Consider the following 19,356-nt stretch of genomic DNA (forward strand, 5'->3'; position numbering starts at 1 on the left):
TGGGAATCAAAGGGCTTCCTTTAGAGGCGATTTTTGTAAACAGAAAGAAAAAAAATAACAGCATGCAGCATCTCCATGCCAAGAACTACATGAAAGCCGCTTTAGGTCCTTAAATAATTGTAAAACACTGCCCCCTTGTGATCACTGTTTGATATGAGTTCATGCCAGCAAAAGTGGAATTATACATGCTGGCAAGCAAAATGAATTGCTGGAAAGCCTTGAAAAACAAAGCAGAAAGAAGAGTATCAGGGGTACCAATTCCACTAATTAGATCATCGGGTTGTTTTACATGGAGACGAAGAGAAGAGAAGCATTTCTCTTATGCATTAGATATAATACTATCTAACTTAAGGGAATGCAAAATATATATATATGTTGCATGTTGCTTGCACCTCAAGGTGTGCAACATGATTATGTGATCTAAAGAGCACTCCATCGGCCCTGTGCTGTCACCACTGGGGGGGGGGGGCATTGCAGCAGTGCACCCTTTTTCAACCTGACCACCTAACAACCGAGCCTCACTCATGCTCACTCAAACTCGTCTCTCTCCACCTGAAATTTGAAATCCATTATGTTGGTTGGGTTCGCTCACACAGGGTCAGGAAGCCGGAAGAGACACAATTAAAGTGGCACATCAGGCAGCACAGACGCGTGTGATCCCACGATGCGTCCGCGTTGTTGTGCTAGAGTCGCCTGATGGATCCGAACCTGGAACCAGCTAATGAGTCGGCACAAATCAAACACAGATCAAAGAAAAATAAAATACATCACAAAATGACTACATATTACAAACGGAGACACAAAAATCAATTTCCATTTAAATAAGTGACAGTTTAATTAGGCTAGTTGCACAAGGTGCAGAGTGACTGCTGCGCACTCAGAGATTGGCGGTGCCACATCCAGTCTCCAGTGCTCTTTGTTGGTGGAACACACATTATGATCTACATGCGCTCCTTTTTCTTTTCCGAGGGATAATTTACTAACATCTAATTTATCACGGCATATGCTCAAAGATAATTACATTACACTCTCCCTGATACAATCTCTTCCCAATGGCTGCTTAAAAGAAGTGCTGAACCAGAACGAGGATGTACAGCTCGGAGCCAGATGGTGAGGCCAGCGCTGGCATTTGATTTTCTTTTTCTCTGACAATGTTCCCCTGGCAGAATGGTCTTGCCTATCTGTCTTTCTGTTAGAGCCCGAGCCCACGTTACACTCAGACTGATGCTCTTGAGGTGAAAGGAGAAGGGCGTAACCGGAGTCACCGGCTGATTCTGTTGACAATGCTGAGGTTAGCGGAAAGGCAAGCTGTAGCCAACGGGGCTGTCTGTGGGGCAGGAAGCCGGGATTTGGATCCCTGCTCCGAGGGGGGGCTCAGATTCTGCTATGGGACAGAATTTGCTGAAACCTGAACCGTCGCTCTGCAGGGCCTTCACTTCACTATTGACCCCGGCCCGGAGCCAGACCTCATCATAGTGTGCGCGCAAACACAGACAGACAGACAGACAGACTTTCTCGTGACCCAAACAGCAGACAGAGACGGTCGAGACAGAGACAGAGAGATGGAATGGACAGAAAGCCCCAGAGACTGAGAGAGACAGAAAGCAATCAATCGGCTCACCTCCCTCTCCCCGCCCATTCCAATACTCCATCAATGGAGTCCGAGGGGCCTTTAGTGGCTCTTTAGCAGATATAATAACAATGCACCAGCAGGAGTCCAGTGTTGACCGCTTTGGGACCAGTGCTGCTGCCAATTGCCACATTACGAGAAATAAATACACTTTATTGATTTGCTGTTCAGAAGAAAAGTATGACAGAAATGAATAATGGGTACTGTTAAGTGAGTTTGTCTGCTCTGTAGAATAGAAGTGCCTTTAACTTGCATTCTCTCTAATGGCCACCAGGGGCGACTCCTCTGTTTGCATAAATAAGTCTAATTGTAAAGAAGTTTCTTAGAAAATGACCCGATTTCTCACTTGATTTATTACCTCAGCAAACATTGTAAACACGACTTTATGGTCTCAATCGGTAGTTTCAAGTCTTCTTCAGTACAGCATGATGTTCATTTAGTAAATGATGGTCCATTTAGAGTAAAATAGACCATAAAGCAGGGTATGATTTAGGGCGGGGCTACCCTGTGATTGAGTCACTACCACGAAGTTGTCCAAGATTGGTGACAGCCAAAATTCCGAACTCGAGGCTTCACAACTGTAGTCCATAAACCAATGGGTGACGTCGGTGACTAGTCCATCTCCTATATATACTGTCTATGATGTAACTAAGACTTTCCTACATGCCAGGAGCATATCTAACTAGTTAGCGATAATGCTACTCCCTCTTTTTGCCTAATCTTGTCTCATTTGTTTTCTCTTTAAAACTGTCAACTGCTTTTTTTTGCTGTACAGTTTTCTTCCAGTTTAGCTCACATGTCTTCAGTTTGTGACTTCCCAGAATGCCCTTTGACAATTCCCAGGGAATACGCTGACTCGTATTGCTTTTAAACAAAAAAGGGGCTTAGCTAATAAGCTAAGCTGGTTAACACTCTCCTGAACACTGAGATGTATCGACAACCACAAAATAAAACATACTGTGTGGTTGCATTACATCAGCCTACTGCAGAAAAGAACCACTGCAAACTAGATGGATTTTAAAGCCTTCAAAGATTCCCGTCATCTTTGATTTTGAAATGTAACACCACACATGATATATACCACGTTAACATCGCTGAAAATATCTCAGCGGGCTATTGCGTTATCAAAATAAATCCTGTTATCTGCAAAGATAAAACTAAAAATGCACTATATATTACCAAATAACACAATGGGCCCAGAAAGACATCACAAATAGCAGTTTCTAAGCAGCGGGGAATTGCCTCAAAGGGGACGTTTTCCTTAAATGACTCCTTTAATAAAATCAGTTCTTGAACATTTTCAGAACAACACAGAACACATGTAAAATTAGCTCTGAAGCTGGGCAGCAAAACAGTGAGAAAGCATAATTTTATATTCGCTGCATGAGCTGAAGGAAAAATCAATGATTATATTAGTGGGAGGCTGCAATGCAGGAAGGTTCAACATCAGGTTAGACAAGTTCTTTAATTAGTCCCATTAGACCTGACAAAGAAATAATTACTTGTCACTTGTGTTGGTCAGGTCTTTAACCTTAATGCAATAACAGCGACACCTACACCAGCAGGCCCACCATTTCAGCAATAGTGATATACAAAGACTCACATAATAAAAAGAACAGTGCTGAAATCTTCTTCAAAGACATAATCAGGTGCCAATGGATATTAAACGTATATCTAATAAGCTGCACCAGCGATGCATGAATGACGTGTAAAAAACAGGGAACAACAAATTTGCGCAACACATTCCATCAACACTCTTCTGTGATTATTCACGACGGACTGCTTGAAGATAATCGGGTTTAAAAGGACACCGGTATGCAAGAATCTGCCACAGCTTCCTCAAGGTGTGCAACATGATTATGTGATCTAAAGAGCACTCCATCGCCATCTGATTGACAGTAAGACGTGATGACAGCAGGAAGGAGTTTTTGAACAGCAGCATGGCAGTCATGTCTGTCATTGAATGAAGCCTGGTCACTGACTCCCTCTCATGGTAATAAAACGGCAGACTGCACTGCACTCACAGCTCCTTGTCTTTTAACAATCATATCAACAGAGGATGACGGCTGGCCCTATTTCACCTCAAGGACATTGGCCATATACCCCATTTTCTTTCATCTGTGATACTGATTGCCCGACCGGGGCATTTTTCAATTTCTGCTTGGGTAAGATCTGAATAAAAACATGTAGAGTAAGAGCTCTAGTCTGCTGTCAAAGCAACATTTTTTCTCTCTTTTAGGGGATACAATTAAATCCTGAAGCCTGCGTGGCACACTGCATGGCCTCACAGTGATGCTAAATAGTCAGAAATTGTGTTCAATTTCCTTGAAGCCAAAAATACCACTGCTATTATCGAGACTCTATTTTCAATCTTCAAAATGTTCTTTCCTACATCATATTCTTCACTGCAGCAATGATTCTATTTCACTGCAGGATCATTAATTTCATCCTGCTGGAACACACTGAACTAAGATAAAAAAAATACTCATTTTAATTATTTTCTCTTGCACTTGAAGAGTTCACAGCTCTTCTTTACTTTTACTCAATTTCACCTGCATGTTTTTTCCAAATTCATGACTTTCATTTCACTTTCTCCAAACGGGATGCAGCCATGTACACAGCTTTCTAGTCCAGAAGCTATACAGCCCCATAACATCAGAGCTGCTTTCTGTGTTGACACTGTGACATTTTAAGACAGACCTTTTTCTTTATTGCCATGTCACTCTGCTTTGCTCTGCCTTCAATCTTCCCCGTGACAGTTGTAAGACTGTAAATGAGTTATAGTTTATGACAACATCTTATAAAAGTACATGACTCATGACACTTATTTTAACTGATAAAACATATCTCTTAAAAACAATGACTTGGGCTGCAACTGATTATTTTCATCACGATGTATCGGTTAATCCTATATTTTATAAACTTTTAGAAAATAGCGCAAAATGCGCATCACAATTTCCAAGAGCCCAAGTTTGATATTCAGGTTCCTTTCTTTGTCCGACCAACAATCAACAAATATCAGATTTACTATGAAGACAAAGAAAACCAGAAAATAATGACATTCAACCCACAAAGAGTGATTCTTTGGCATTTTGGTTTAAATATGACAAAATTATTGACAATTATCAAAAAACGTTGAGATTTACTTTCTCTGTCAATCATCTAATTAATATGTGACTTTTCCTTTAGGTGCTCGAAGCTACAATCACTTGTAACTACAACTTTCACTTATGCTATAACAATTTTCACGACTACTAAAACTGCATGCTAAAAATAATAGAACTGTAGCTCAACAAAGGCATCTTGTCATCTAGTTAGTCTAAATGGGAATAGCGTGTCATGTACAGGCTTTTACACAATGATGTAATTGCAGCTCATGTAACTTTAATACATCCATTAGCAGTCGGCACATGCCTGTGCGAAGGTCAAGGGAAATCAATAGACCAATTACTGGATATGGTCAACACTTCTTGGTAAATTCAGTGTAATTCAGTATTCCGCTTGTGTGCTGACCGATATGCACACTCAAAGGGAACATGGGGCAGCAGCTACAAAACCAAATACACCCCAAAAATCAGGGAAAGTGTGTCTAACGAGAGGCTTGCCCTGAAGTTTCCTGTCGGCAAAGCAGTTTAACTCAATAGCAGCTGTATGCCAAGTTTGCCACTTTAAGTAATGGGAACTGATTTTATTATGTCTGCTCTTCTATTTATTTACATTAGAGTTTCATTAAAGCAGACCCGCTGACTTACAGAAGCATTTTCATTTACAGCAGAGACTTGGGATTGTGAGTCACTGAATTACCTCACAGCTGTAAATAAACTGTTTCTCCCATATTAGGGATTTTCTACAGAAGCCAGTCTCGTCAGTGAGGACACCTATCCTTGCGTTACAGTTTAGTTTTTAGTATTTGATTTTATTGGACGTCCTCATTTAATCCCAATCAACCCAAAAAGAAGATTCTTCTTGATCCAGCAGCCTCAGCTATATATTCCTTGAGGCGACGTTCCAATTTTGGATCCCCATATGCAATATCACCAATCAATCAAAACCATCAAGTCTACCAGATGCTTGTAAATTACCTCCAGCTCAACTCGCACTGATGATTTCCAATTTATAGTCTGCTGGTTCCCAGACGGATCAAACATTTGAAAGTATTTTGCAGCGGGGTCCCGGTGTGACCTACCTCTCTGAAGTTCTCGGGGCCACAGTCACTGCCTCTGAAGTTACACTCCAGCAGCATGTCCTCCATACGGTGTCGAGTGCGGCTGTAGAACTCGTCCAGGCTGAAGCGAGAGCCCGGCTGGCGGTCCGGCTCCGGGGCGAGCGGGAACCCCGGTGCCATGCCTTCCTCGAAGCCCAGCAGAGGGCCCATGAAAATCAGGTCGCTGTAGCTCATCTGAGACTTCCGAACAAAGTTGTAGTTGCACATGGTGACAGCCGGAAAGGTCATGTTCTTGGCCACATTTTCATCCAGCATGGTGAAGTAATCATATTGGTAGTAGTATATGATCCTATCAACCACCTGGAGCAAGAAAGCGGACAGGGCCAAGGTGAAGACCACCGCCCACAAACCCTGGCGGAAGCCGAACTTCTTGCCCTCCACAAACACGTGGTTGGCGCCGTGGAGCGAGCAACCGCCGAAGAAAGCGGCTAGGTCGTCCACCTCGCCGAGGTTGTCCTCCTCCTCATTGTAATCGTCCACCTGGCTGTCCAGGTAGTCCTGCGAGTCCCCGTCACCGTAACTCTTCTTCACCCGCTTGTAGTGGTCGTCGAAACCGGCGTTCCCGTAACCTCTGCCGGGTTCATCGTCGGCAGAGAAGGAGATGGTGCACATGATCCGGACCGGCATGGTGGCAGGATCAATAAGTTATTAACGCTTATAAGATAATCAGTCCAAAATCCGTGAAGCAGTGAAATCTGGCAAATCTGCCTACTGACACAAAACCATCAGTTGAAAAGATCCTGGCATCAAGCAATTAGACAACAATAAACATCTACAGAGTATTAATTCTGTCCTTTAAAGGGTGGTCAAAATACTGACTCGATCAACCACACACTGCACCGAAACTCAAAACATCATCTGAAGCACAAGCTGAAAAGAGCCAGACAACACCAGTCACTGCCATTCACATCTACTTTGAGTTGAACCGAGATGCCTTGTCTGGGTTTGTCGTTGTGTCTCGGTGCAGATCCATCCCTTAGAGCAATTTTGAAAGGGAGGAGAAGAAGAAGAAGAAGAAGAAGAAGAAAAGGAGGAGGAGGAGGAGGAGGAGGGGAAAGAAGGTGAGGCCGTGAGTGTAGGATAGGAGTATAGGACACAGAATACTCCCACAGGGCCCAGCCACAGGTCACCGTGCTGGGGCAGAGTTTCACCAGTTACAGGGAAAAAAAAGAAAAGAAAAGGAGGCTTGACGCAGTGGGAGAGAGAAAGAGACTATGTACGGTAGCGAAAGCACAAAATGGGCTGTTATTTCTGCTGATTTTATTGTTCCTGTGCCTGACCTCACTCCTCCCCCCCCAAAAAAATGATCTCAGCACAGTTGTGTAATCAAATGCAAATAACACTTAGGTGTTATTGGAATGACTACAGATGAGCAATTGGAGAAGATGCACACACTGGAAATATACAACACAACCTCACATGCAATGGTTTCATTAGAAGATCTGCTCTTACGATGGACGTTAAAGCAAAAGAAACAGCAACAAATAAGACGTGTTGCTTTAGAAGATTCAGGGAGAGGAAGTAATAAGTTCATGTGCGATGCCTAATCAAAAAATAAGCTATTACACAGCAACCGCCAAGGAGAACAGTCAAGGAATCGAATTAAGACTTCCATTTGCTCATTGTTATTTTCAATCAATCGGTTCATTTTACCGACAGATATCCACATGGCTGAGAGCAGTTCTGTGGAAAGCAGATTAAATGCAAGCAAATATGTACAAGTAGTGTGTGTGGGGATCTGAACTGGATCCTTTCATTGTTGAATATATGGAGTTAAATGCAGATTCCCAGAGGTGGTGTTGGTTGTTATATGAAAAGGAAATGTAAGAGACCGATCCCTCTGTATTGATCCACCTCCATTAGACTGAGATTATTTTCAGAAACATGATGGTGGTCGAAGATGAAACGTTAGACACATTTAGGGAGATGACGGCACTCTTTACAATAAAAAAACAACAGCTAATGATACCAAAGGACACCTCTGAGGAGTAGCTACATTAAACCTGTAAAACCGATGGAAAACACATTACCCAAACCGATCCGTTGTTTTAGGCTTTTAAACCAGAACGACCCGCCAGCGTGTTTTCAGCGTGGGCGGAGGTGGGGGGGTCTAATATCAAGTGAGAGGGTGAGAAAGGTAGCAGACTTGGTCAATATGTACTTAACTGCAACTGTGAAGATTGTCCATCACAGGAGAAAAATGCTGATGATGAGAGAGCAAACAAAGATTTGTGGCTTGGCTTTGTTCCGGGATGTTTGAGTCTGCGCCTGATAGCCTCTGGTCCTTGAATATGTATTAGTGATCACTAGATAGCCTCCGACATCGAGCCTGCCCTAACAAGAAGGTCACAGAGCTCCCTCAGCCGCAGTCCCTCAGCCTTCTGATGGGCACTACTGAATATTCACATGCGCTAACAACTTGGATTTGGCACAAGGTGGCAAGTTGTGAAACCGCTGTGGAGGAAACGGCAGTAGAGCAGTGCAGTGACCCTCTGAACAAAGTCAGATGATTAGGTTCACGCACTTTGTGCCAAAATATCTTAATTACGTTGTCACCGTAGATTTATCGATGCTCACAGGGTTGCAATAAATCTGTGTTTGTTTTGGCAACTGTGTTAGTCTCCAGAGAGATAAATCCAAACACGATTGTCTTGCTCCATTTTTCCCAATTTATCTTTTCTTTTCGTCTTCTCATCCTCCCCTGTCATTACTCAATGCTTTCAACGCCATGTTCACTGTGCCTCATTATGCACACTGATATCCCCACTAGGGGGCAGAAGCAGCACATCTAATCCTGCAGTCTTTCCTCAGGGCTTAAACTGCCATGACGAAGCATCAGAGGACTTTAAAGGCAACCCCATTGAGAGTGAAGATGCCAACTGTGATGACAAAAGTGCTTTATATCTGTCTTATGTATGTTACACTAGCTATTATTATAAAAATATGTCAAATGGATTCAAATTGTTTCTTTCGTAAAAAGATGTTTTGACTTTAACGAAGGACTTGCCACCAGAATTACACTTGATAAAGGAGCTTTTAAACTGTAGAAAAGGGGGAGAAATTACAGACAATGACACCATTGTTGATGTTGTAGACCCACACATGTTAGCTTTGCAAATTGTTGTGAAAAGCCAAACACATTTTTGTACCCTAAATGTGACTTCACTCCCTTAAAATGAGCCTGACTGAATTAAGCAGCACTTAAAGTACATGAAATCATCCAAATAGGGAAAGGCCTGGAGAGGCTTAAATCTTTGACCATTAACTACTCCCAGATATAAATCCAGCTGGGAGCCTTTGTTGTGTGTTGTTCCCACATCCGTCTCCCCTCCCTTCCCTTCATCTCTCTATACGGGAAAAACATCATCCTGAGGAAGATCTGGTTTCTCTCCACGGACGAACCCTGACCTCACAGGGAAAACAGGAACAAATAAAACAATATGGCAATGTTTCGAGGGTACATTTTCAAATCAGGTCAAAAGGTGGCAGTGTTGTGACGCGAGCATCCGCAGTCACGGCTGCAGCACACACACACACACACACACACACACACACACACACACACACACACACCTCGGGCTGGGATTTCAACAAGGCCACGCATTTCGCCATGGTCAGAGTGAGAGGAGCGCAGGGCAGATGAGAGGAGAGGTTTAACGCTCCCTTTCAAGTCTCTCTTACCAGCTTCGCTCACAGCTAGGATCGACCTGCCGTTGCCATGGATACATCCTGGCCGTCAGCGAGAGAGGATGCACAAAGCCCATTACTCAGGACACACATATAGTCACGCACACACACACACGGACACAAACACACACATTTAGGTACACTTTCACACACACACACACACACACACACACACACACACACACACACACACACACACAAGGACAAACAGACACACTCAAAAAGAAAAAAACAAACATGGACATATGACTGTCTGTGTTGCTTTCACACACACACACACACACACACAATGAATGGACGCTGACTTGCGTTAACATAATTTATGCGTGCCTCATAAATCTGATTTGACTCAGGATTTGAAGTGAGAGCGACGAGAGTCACGGTGACAAAATAAAGATATCACAAGGAAGAGCCGGGACACTGAGCGGATGATATTACTTTCTTAGAGGCAGGGTTCAAACAACAGTCTAGCTTTCATATTCTTAGGTTATTGTGGTATTCAATGGCTTCGGCCTGCACAGGAAAAACAAAAAGCAAGTAAACAAGCGCCGAGCTCGGCCCGTTCCCAGAAGATGCTGTGGTAGAGTGAGGCAGAGGCCAAAGGCAACCATGCTGTTCTCCAAAACACAATATTGTGTCCTCACCTTTCAACAGGGGCCACTGTTATCTGATACACATAGTGTTATGCGCAGAAGCTTCCCTGCTGTGAGGACATAATATGGAGCGAATATGACCTATTTTTTTAAGTGAGTTGTTGTTGCCAAACAACACATTTCTCATTTAAAGCAGTGCGGAGGTGATGCACAACTTCATGATTTGTCCTACAATAAGAAAACCAGGTGATGAGACACAGAGCAGAGACGGGGAACCTCTGGTTCTGAAAAGTGAAGCTAATGTGGAAGTGTCTTAAACTGGCATTCTCTCTACTGGCCTTCAGGCGACTCCTCTGGAAGTCTGTGAGAAAATAAGCCTACTTCTCACTTGAGTTATTACCTAAGCAAACATGGGTTCATGGTCTCAATCTCTAGTTTCAAGTCAAAACAGCATGATGCTCATTTAGTAAATGATGGTCTCATTTAGAGTCAAACAGACCATAAAGCAGGGGCGTGGCTATACCTTGTGATTGACAGGTTGCTACCGCTACCAGAGCCGTATGCGGTGTCTATACGTCACTCGCCCGCAGTCCTAATATGGTCACTGCCGTTCACTGGTTGCGAAAAAACAAGATGGCGACGGCCAAAATACCAAACTTGAGGATTCAAAACTGCAGTCCACAAACCAAGAGGTTACATCACGACAACTACGTCCACTTGTTATGTACAGTCTACGGATGTAGATACAAACAGCTCATTCTAAGGTAACGAAAAACTCAACAATTCTTATTTTCAGGTGATTATACACTGAAGAAAACATACTTATTATATACCATTTATGTCAAGGATGGAATATAATGGAAAAGGGGTTTTGACAATAGTCTCAGGAGGCCAGCTCTTTATGTTGGCGGACAAACTTTGCCTACAATATACCTATAACGGACAAATCTTGAGACAAAGGAGGAAGAAACCTAGTTGAACTTTGTATCATGTTTTGGTGTCATTTTCTACAAAAGAAAAACATTTCTACACTTTTTCCCATTCCACTTTTACCATATTAATCATTTATCTGGGCTACACTGTACCACTAACATACAAATATCCCAGGTTTGCTTGTAATATCTTCCCTAGATATCACTGATCTGATACAGCTAGGACAGGCAAAATAAAAGTCAAAGTAAACACACTAAGAGCACTAACTGAGAGGTTTTAAGTATAGCTGCCCATGCGCTCAAAAGATATATGAGGTGTACGCGGTGGCACCAGACCAGCTCCTTTAAACGCGGCCTTGTCTATTAGCTATGATAAAATGAAAGATTTAAAGTGGTCGATTAGGTTGGGCTCACAGTTATGTGTGTCGGCTGGTAAGCTTTCATCAGAGGTATAATGGTGAGGTGATGCTTTTCAGTGCTGTGTGAATTGGTTATGCATTCAGAATGACGGCTTGTGTGGATGAAGACCAATCTCGGCCTCACATAACATCAAGTGTTTGAAAGGAGGTTTAGCATCACTAAATGATGACTTGCCGGTCAAAAAATAGTTGAAAAGTTTTCCTCGAGCCCAAGGTTAAATTGCTGGTTTTGTTCAAACATCTGTTCAGACAAAGAAAAGTGGAAAACCATCTCATTTGAGAGGAACCAGTGACGTTTTTGTATTTTGGCAAAGCCTTCAAAGAAAGATCTCTTCCACAGCTGAGTGCTACCTTCTTTTCCACACGTTTCTGCCCACCTTCACCCACTGCAGTGCCCGGGCCTGGGCTCAGACAATGCAGCAACGGGGCCAACTGCGGAAAAAACAGCGGGCGCTGCTCAGTGGGCAGTGAAGTCGGGTCTTGAGAAGGATTTTCATTGTGATGCAGACTGAAGTCAAAGACAAACATACATACGAGAGCGAGCTACAGGGGGAGCATGAGCGCGCTGCATCTCAAACTGAGCTGATATTTATGACATGCCTGAAATGTACACTACGTAGTGATGGGAATCTAATGGCCCCAAGTGCTTTTAGTGCAAATAAAATAAAATCCTGTTCGGATCAGAGTCAGGACCTTCAGAGCCTCCTCCTCTCAAACGGCTCTGATTGACATGTCAAATGTGAACAAAGCTGGGATCAGAGGGTCACGATAGGCGCTCTTTGATTGGCTCTACATCCTGCTGCATTACACGGCAGCGCCGGCTCCCCCTCCGAGTGTGATCATCACTCGGTGCAACCCATTACCTCCACGGTGAGGTCTCCACCGTCTCCATCTCACCCATTTCAAATCAGCCTGTGCCTGTTCCATCTCTGTTTGACTCACTCCGACTTTATCTCTTGCAATTTCTCTCCGCTCTCTGCCTGCCCCCCCTCTCTCTCTATTACCAAGATGAGCACCAGTGGGGGGAGCAGGCTGCTGCAAGAGCCGACAGGGACACAGTTATCAAGCTGAAAGGTTTAAATATGTCACACGGTGGCATTTTCATAAAGCCAATTCATAAGGGCAGGCCCGGAGTCACACAGCTCGGGGATCTCAACACTAATATCAGTGATTGCTACGTCTGTATTCAGGGCCTCCATCTGCATCGTTTCATACATACCAATAAACGCTGCGCGAGCTCCCTCGGTACGCACGCAGTCACTAAACCCTTTAAATAGACAATGAGGCTTATTTTTTGCAGGTTTTAACAGTTGTCTGGCGTACCTATTATAATACATGGACATGCTGAGTGTTTACTCGGGCTCAGACATAATGTGTTTTTGTCTGTGTCTTGTCATTATTTCTGTCTGAAACCCATGCAAATAACAAACAGGAATGACGTGAGAATCATGACTTTCCCTGTATTGCACCCTTTTCCCAGGTACATTTTCCTGTCTTATTTTTTCAAAGTTATATATTCAGCAAGAAATTCTGATCTCAGTGAATCATTTCACTCGCTTTGAGTGTTATCAGCTGAGTGAATGTTATCAGCGTTATCAGCCTCACAGATTTGGGTCGGAAGGGGATTTTGTGCAATCAAATAGTGAAGGTTGACATATTTTACCTTGTTACATAACTTAAATACTCATACTTACTTTAACTCAAACCACAATCTTTTCCTAAATCTTGCAACGTAGTTTTGTTGCCTAAAAATAAAGTTGTTAACAACGTTACGTTTCACTTAAACAACGTGGTGGGTGCAGATTGTCCTTCTGAAGCATTCGTATGGTAGTTAGAACCACTGATAATGCCCTTTACAATGGGGGATCTTTTTCACTTTGGTTGCAGAACAAATACTATTCATTTTGCACTGCTCTAAAATAAGTTGCTCAAACCTCAGCGTGGATTGTGACTCAACTTCCTTTCTAGTCGCACAGCAGGAGCACTCTGGTTTTCTTAAGATTCAAAGGATGTGGAACTGACTGAAGCTCTCAAAAAGAAGCAGGGAGTTAGCAGGCGTGGCAACTTTTTTCTCTAAAATAAAAATTCTGCAAAGCTTCACACAAAGAATGTTTTACTAATGAATTAGTAAGGGAAATGAACTTTGTTACAGATTTGCAATACATCTAATTCATTATATACATTTGAATGTTTTTAAGTCCTGTAAAGAGTAACACTATATGAGCATCTGCCACAGTTTACGGGACGGTGGTGACATCATGGGGCTACCTTGATCTGGCTATTTCATAGTGAAACCGAATGTCTGTGCTCTATTTAGTTGAAGCATCGAGTGGCGACAGTCCATAGTTGAGTAGATCTTCTGTATTTTTTGAATATGCACAATGATGGCAGCCTTGCAGGTGGTGCAGGTCTTTTATGAAGTTCCGAAAATTTTTAGTCATACTGCGTTTAGCATGTTTGAAAAAAAAAAAAAGATTCAAGAATAACTGCACACCTAAACGTGATTTTAAGCTATAAACTAAATAATATGTACTGTGATGAAACACATCAATGCTGTTTATTTACCAAATTTATAACACTCACAGTAGCCAACAAAAATGGCTACTGTTTTGAATCAGTCCAAATCTTTCAAGGCCAATTCTAAGATTACAATCACAGCACAGCACAAGCTGTTCTTTCTGTGTACTGGAAAATCAATGTGCTGGAAAGCAAAACTTTATTTTCAAAGCACATTTCATTCCAGGTGGAGGCACAATTTGCTTGCACAACGCGTGAGCTATACCGCTGACATTGCAGCCACAAACACTATGTGGAAAGTGTCAATTTAAAACCTTAGACATAAATTATATAATATGTGAGTGAAGACCATTAAGATGTAGGAATATAAATTAAAATAATTAAGATCAGCTACTTATTAGTAAGAATTAACAAGACATGTGAATTAAAACCATTAAAACCGGTTAGAATACAATGAAATCAAATAATAAGTAAGATCAACAGTTGACTGATAAAAGCAGAAAAAATAGTAAAAACCAATAAAAGAAGAATGAAATAAAACAAAATAAAGATTAAGACTGGCAAACCAGACAGCTGAAGGCGCAGCTAGGAATGTTTTCACACTCATTTTAACGGACGACAGTGTTAGAGCCCTTAACATGATTGGGTATGCTGCTCTATAGCGGCTTGGAGCATAAAGGCTACAAGTTTCACCAGTTTATGCCCATTATGTGTATTTTGTCAGTGCCAATCCTACAGTCACTCACACAGATGCTCAAACACATACAGCCATGTTGACAACGACTCCCTCACTGCCACATAATGTGCGGGACGCTTTCAGGTGGCAAACAAACTTTTGCGTCCCACCGCCACTCCTCGACAGGTGACGGACAGTCAGCCGAGGCGTCACAGACAAACACACATGAAGGTCTGACAGCACCCGGTGAATCTCGGCTCCCGCTTCAGCATTCAGCGGCGCTCCCTCCAACGACCCCCCCAGGGGAGAAGGGGAAAGAGAGGGCGGTAAAGGTAGAGAGAGAGGTGGAAGGGATGAGTGAAGAAGGTGTGGTGTAAAAAAAAAAAAAAAGAGACTAGAGGGAACAAAAAGGGGGGGGTCATGTCAGATAATATGACAAGTGCTTCAATGGGGAGTTTATAACGAGATTATTGAGAGTACCTCGATTTATTTGAGAGAGCCAAGACCTCACAGGGGGGCCTGACGTGCTCATCACTTTTTAAAACGAGACTAGATTTTGTTAATTTGCTTATGGGACTATCTTGTATCTTCGAGTAAAACTAAAAATCTGTCAGGGACGTGGATAGTTTAGATAATTGGGGAAGCATCAGCCTCGGTTGTTGATCTTGCCAATTTTACAGAGAAGACTGCTTTAACAACCTCCGTCATGACAGATTGCATAATGCATGCTCTCAGTCCTCTTGCTCAGTGTTTCCCAAAGTTGTTTTTTTTCTGGGGACCCACTTTGTGACAAATGACAAACCATCGGGGCCCAATTAAATAAAAAGTCCGATTCTATACATCGTGAGAAGAGCAGATTTGTGCGTACATGAGCGTCCCTGACAATTTGTCCTGACATTTCTTTATCACCTTATATTATCTTCAATAGGTAAAGCAGCCCTTTCAAAGACATACGTTTGATAAATGTGTTCTTAAGAAGATATACACATTAAATATTCAATAAAGTAGACAAAATAACTGCTCTAGCTATCCATCCATGCATCTATTCGTGTCACTTCTCCGTCTGCTACATTTTACACACTTGCATTACAGCATTTCCAAAGATTAAAACATGCTGCCAGGTGTAAAGTTCCCACCCAAGGCAAGGCATCAATTTCCATCCCTCAGTGGAGCAGGTGGGTGGAAGTTTTAAGTCACACTTCAGTCAGCAAAAGCGCTGTGTCCAATAGGTTCATAATGAGTCTGTCCCCATGTGACTGTTTGTTCCCTTTATATGCAACGAGGGGACCGAGCTCGGACACCGAAAAACATCGTTAAAAAAAAAAGAACTGCGGTTGCTAAAACACAGCAGAGGGATTACTCTACATTCAAAGTCTGAAGTGCGAACTTAAAAACAGAAATGATGAACAAAAGGAAAAAAGACAATAGGAAAGAGCGCTGCTTTGACTTCTATATCTTAATGAAAAGAGAAATTCAAGTGCTCTGTTGGTGTTCACACAGCAGGAAAATGAGTCACGTTGTCGTTGCGTGCACCTGCTGTCACTCTACAAAAACAAAATGAAGCCATAATCACAAACTTGTTTTTGGCTGCCGTGTCACATCCAAACAGTGATTACAAAAACAAAGAAAGAAAACGTTCTTTTTATGAAGTTCTTAGAGAATGTCCTGAGAATTAATGCGATGTTTAACACTTCACATTTACCTCCTTAGCCTCTAATGAGTTGTAGATGTTAAAAAAGATTAGAGAGCCATCAACTAGCAAAGATTAGGATGTGGACAGGCCTCGACAGGGGCTCACTATATGAGATTTACCATTTCCCCATCCCAAATAAGGGCCTGGCTGCTGATGAGAAGGGGGCAAAATCAATACGCCCTCCTCGTTCCCATGCTCGGCAGGAGCACGAGGCACTAAAAAGAGGGTCAATGATTTAGTGCATCCCTCGCTGAAGGAAATTAATAAACATGAGGGTGCGGGTTTGTGCCGCGGCATGTACGGCGTTCACATCAAGAGAGGTGAGAATGATGGGAAAGTTAATTCCGCCTGCTAAGATAGCTGGCACCGAGAGATGGGAGGTCACTTCTATTTCGTTTTGGCAGAGTACACAGTTCTGCCTCTCTATATCACTCTTTCCTGGGAAAGAAAAGTTATCAGTATTAATTTGTATGAAGATATTTCGGGCTGCATTCTCTTCATCAAGTACGTGGCTCTAATTCAAATCCAAACATTCAGCTTTCCATTTCACATTTGTAGAGTCGCTAACTTGCAGCCACTTGAGGCAGAAACGCAGATGAAAAAACAACAACAGCATAACGATATGTAGGGTTTTACATGGGAGGGAGTAAACCCACATGGCGCCTGCGTCAACAAGAGGCAGTCATTAAACTGTGTCCTGAGGAGGTGCAGTGACAGCTTCAAGTAGTTTGGTATTACACCGCCATGCCCAATTTACAAGCCAGATGATATTTGCATCAGAGGCAGAGAAATTCCTTAGTGAAAACACAGCTTAGGGAAGAAAAGCATCTTCTGTTATCTGCCTGATAAGGACAGCGCTGCTCGCATCTTCGTTATTTTCCTTACTAGTTTTTCCTCCTCCTCTAGAGTAAGCCTCTTATACAGTATGTCCCCCCCCCCCCCCAGCTGAATAATGTATCAGAGAACTGAAAATTTGGCCATATGCCTACACTTTATTTCACTGATTTCACTGATACAGGGCTTACGTAGATTTGTATTTACCCTACCAAAATCTGCATTTATAAAACTATTCTTTCGCCCAAATGAGAACCCAAGCATGTTTTCCATCAGGCGGCGTAAAACTGGTGATAACCAGGAACTTTCAAGTGAATGACTCTGGGAAGCTTCTTTGATGTTAGTTGGCAAGGAGCCAGTAATGAGGAGGTTGACATTGCTCTCACCGGACCCCCCCCCCTTACCCAGACCTCTTCTCTTTGAATCAAATCATCGCAAGTCAGTATGCTGAAACTGCGCGTCTGTCCATTTGTTGATACTGCTCGTCTCCCCCGCCGAACACCAACTGCCACTGTTTGAACTGGGGGGTCGGTCACATTAGCCTCCTGCTCATGACTGAATCCCTTCACCAGCTGGGAGAATATGTGCAGCGAAACTAAATACGACATCATGGAAGCTAACGCATAAAAACCAACCAAAGTACTGTACTTGACCCAGCTCTTGAGCCAGGCACTTAACCTCGCGCCGCTCCAGCTGAAGACGGGGCGGACTGCATTCCTTTTCTTTCTTTCTTTCTTTATCCAGGTGGCATGACAGTATGTAACTTCTGCATCTTTCACCATTTTGGCAGCTGGGCTGAGTCAGCTTTAGCAGCGAAAACAACAAGACGCAGAAATGTGGAAAGAGCCGGAAGAACAGCACACTTGACTTTAGTTGAGACGCCTCAAATCAAAACTAGAGTGAACATGCACTGTAACTGAAATGTGTTTGAAGCAAGTGGGAGAAGCACAAAGTGTAGGAAAACAGATTGTGATGTTCTTGTTACAGCAGCTCTCTGCTTCTTTCTTCTCTTTTTCTACTTCGCTGTCAGTTTATACGGTATCAGATATGGGTCACATCCTGAAATAGATACAACCCCCCCCCACCCCAAAAAAAGATGCGAACATAAGCAGCAATTCAGAACTAAGCATGAAAGACTGGAGCCGTGGTTATGAAGACAACATCATGCCGTTAGCTTGCACTGCGATCGTGTCAGTACATATTGGAAGCCATGTTCTACAACAGTTAGAAATACTTAACAGTTGTAAAAGGCAATTCATCGCTAATGAGAGCAAATCGCACCACTATTCTTAGATGAAAAGGTGTACGAGAGCCTTTGGTGCCTGCTTGTTAATAGCGATTATGACAGGGATGAAACAAACAACAGACACCCCAAAAGCAAAAGCTTCCTTTTGCCTGCGTGCGTGAGAGGAAGTGAAAGACTGTGATTAAACAGGGACTAAGTAATTGATATTCCTCGCAGGCCCCCGTGGCTCTGCCAAAAGAAGGATGGGGGAAGACGGAGAAGAGAAGGGGGGACGGGGGGACGGGGGGAATGTATTACTCGACGTCAGTAATGACCATAAACATATAAATCACGGGGAACTGAGGCTGGTGCTGGGAAAATGAATCGGGCACCGCTATGAGGGGGGAGGTTGAAGGGAGGGATGGAGGAGCAGAAGAAGTGAGGAAATGAGGGGGAAACCCGCAGACTCGAACAACACTGCACTGCAGGGCGTCTACTGGTGTTATATCACCACTCACTTACAATTACTGACACGTCTCAGCAGAGGACTTCTTTTGATAACCCGTGCTTGATGCATGGGATATCAAAGCCTGGCTTTTCCCCTTAGACAGCCCTATGCTCGTCTTTTTACCGGCCTAATAATAGTGTCCCTGCAGGACGCGCCCATGCAGATTCAATAGTAGTTAAAAGGTCCCGCGACTAACCTTGAATGTCATCATCAAATACAGGGACAAGGCAGCTGGACAGTTCCACCCCCCACAGATGCCAATGGAGCCAATCAGCTGACCAGCAGCAAATCAATCATGATTCTATAGCTTTTCAAAAAAAAAAAGAGATCGATGGAGTTAATGACCAGTATGACTTTGTCTTGATCCACATGAGAAAACCAGCACCCGAGGATACATGCGGAGCACTGCTCTTACAA

General features: G+C 43.1%; 1 protein-coding gene and 1 pseudogene across 2 annotated transcripts in view; both read right to left on the reverse strand.

The window, feature by feature from the left end:
- asic1b (acid-sensing (proton-gated) ion channel 1b) overlaps positions 1–19,356 on the reverse strand; it is a 149,283-nt gene that overhangs the window by 42,596 nt on the left and 87,331 nt on the right. The window lies entirely within an intron of this gene.
- Positions 2,093–10,460, reverse strand: LOC116382241 (acid-sensing ion channel 1B pseudogene; annotated as a pseudogene).

This window comes from Anarrhichthys ocellatus, unplaced genomic scaffold (assembly GCF_004355925.1).
Source record: "Anarrhichthys ocellatus isolate YVR2014 unplaced genomic scaffold, GSC_Weel_1.0 scaffold1, whole genome shotgun sequence".
Classification (NCBI taxonomy): domain Eukaryota; kingdom Metazoa; phylum Chordata; class Actinopteri; order Perciformes; family Anarhichadidae; genus Anarrhichthys; species Anarrhichthys ocellatus.